Below are 2,623 nucleotides of genomic sequence, written 5' to 3'. Positions count from 1 at the left end.
AACAACAACATTTAATGGCATGAGTGAACGGTAACAGTATGTGTTCTGGTGGCTTAGTGGTAAGGAATTGTGCTGCTAAAACAAAGGTATGTGGTTCAAATTCACCAGCTGCTCGGCAAGATGGGCAATCTCTTCCTGTACCTCTGAAAACCCACTGGCAAGTCAACTATAGGTCCATTCTGATTCTATGGTACACAAGAATATTAAGGGGGGGGGAAGCTAGTTAAAAGATTAATGTATGTTTTATAAACATACACATGTTGTTGTTGCTGTTGTTGACTACCTTTGAGTAGAGCAGGTCACATGGAGACCTTATGAACAAAAGGCTCGAAAAGCCCCTCTACAACTATTAACATTTATAAAAAAAATACACATATGTGAAAATATTAAAAGGTTTTAAAAACAGTGCTTCCATAATCATGTATACACATTAGGTGCTAAGTTCTTATGTTTGTTTTGGTTTTGTTTGTATACAGTTTGCAGCACTCAGCATGAACTGTATTTTTCTAAACACAACTTTTTTGGTAGTGTTTCTTTTCTCTTATTGCAATTAACACAATGAAGTTATAGATTCTTGCCTGTTTAGAAACTTCCTGTATATTATGTCAGTGAATGCTTTTAAATAAACTTAAAAAGATTTACCCAGGTCAAAGAAATTATTAATATATTCTCCTTGATGTTAATAAAAAAAAACACCCCAAGATTTTCATTAACAAGGACTAATTAATATTGTTGGTCCAGCTCTCAAGTCTTATATTGCTGTTATGTTGTTAGATGCTGTTGAGTTATGTTATGAACAGCCAATGGGAATCCTGCCCTATCCTGTGCCATCTTCATCCTAAGACACTACAACCTTTTGCTGAAGTTACCAAGTCAATCCATCTCATTGGGGGTCTTCTCCTTCACTGACTCTCCATCTTTCCAAGCATGATTTCTCTTTCCAAAGAATAGCCTTACCTAGCTACAGTTCTCAAGTATGAAAGACAAAGCTTTGCCATCTTTGCCTCCAAGGAGCACTCTGGCTACACCCTTTCCAAGATATATCTGTTTGTTTTTTTGGCAGTCCACAGGATATTCAGTGTTCTTCAGCACCACAGCTAAAAGGCATAAATTCTTCTGTCATCCTTAGCCAATTTCCAGCTTTTCTGATGTACAGAAGGTTACTGAGAAGACGATGACCTTAATCAGGCCACCTGACATCACTACTTTTCAGCATCTTGGAGAAGTCCCTGACAGTGGACTTGCCAATGGAGGACATCTCCTGATTTCCTGGATGCTATTACCAAGAATATTAATTGCTGATGCAAAGAAGATGAAATCATTGACAGTTTCAACTCTTTCTCCACCTATCATAATGTTGTCTGTTGATTCTGTCATGAGGACCTTTTCAAATCATTTGTTTGGTAGCAATTATTCCTACTGAAAGGCAACACTTTATAAAAGAAAATCAATCCTTTTTTCAAGGCCATTCAAAGTGTCATCATTTAAAAGTAACCAAAGATAGACAATACATAAATTTTGTGGCTGTGTTCCACTAAAATGTCATTTACAAAACAGGCAATGGGCTTAGATTGGTGCATAGATCACAGTTTGCCAATCCCTGCTCTAGGCAACAGGAAGCCACAAGTCAGTGACAGAGCAAATCAGAGATGTGACTTAAATAACTTCAGAAGCAGTAGGAAGAAGTAAATACCAATGTTAAGGAGTCATGGCTTTAAGACAGAGAGGAAAGAAGGATATAAATTGAGGCAATGATGGGTATAGTTTAAAGAAATCATTATATTTGAGAAATGTTATAGTATTGCCAGCAAATAAGATAAACTAAGAACCACTACCAGGCTTCTAGCTTGGATGGAGAGACAGCTAGTGAGAAAGCATTAACCATAACAGGGGATACCTGAAACTCAGGGAGAAACTAAGGAAGAAAAGCAAGGATTGATTCTGTGTTTTTATCTCTGACTCATATCTCATATCCTTCCTTGAGTTACTGTGTGCAAGTCATGACAGGAGACTTCTACAAAGTAGAATACAAAGTAGTCATTACTGTAGACTTATATAAAAATTGTCTTTTAGGGGAGCTCTGGTGGCCTAGTGGCAAGAAGTTGCACTGCAATCCCAGAGATATGCGGTTCGAATCCACCAGATGCTCTGCCGGAGAAGGAGGGGCCATCTCCTCCTGTACCAGTCAGATCCAATTTGATGGTACACACACAGAGAAAATAATAAAATAAAAAATTTTTTTAAAAAAGGAAAAAAACTGTCTTTTATACAAAGACATTTAATCAGCACAAAATTCCTCTATAGCATATACCAAATATTTACTGAATAACTCTCATGAGCAAGGCCTGTGGAGTGTTTGTGTTCTTTGTGCGCCAGTAACTTGGAATGACCCACAGCTGACCGTCCAGCAAGTTTTCAGAGGCAGTAAATCACACAGGAAGAAACTGACCCTCCTTGAACCCACCGAGCAGCTGGTAGATTCAAACTGCTTGCTTTGGGGATTGCAGTGCAGCTTCTTATCACTAGGCAACCAGGGCTCCCTATCAAGGATTGGATAATGAAAGTTTATCCTCATCATCAAGTGACTTATAAATGAGCAGAAACTTCCATTAATACTTTTTTT

The sequence above is a fragment of the Elephantulus edwardii genome, unplaced genomic scaffold (genome assembly GCF_000299155.1).
Source record: "Elephantulus edwardii isolate Elephantulus edwardi_28Jun2011 unplaced genomic scaffold, EleEdw1.0 scaffold00051, whole genome shotgun sequence".
In the NCBI taxonomy this organism is placed as follows: Eukaryota; Metazoa; Chordata; class Mammalia; order Macroscelidea; family Macroscelididae; genus Elephantulus; species Elephantulus edwardii.
This window is presented reverse-complemented; position numbering follows the sequence as displayed.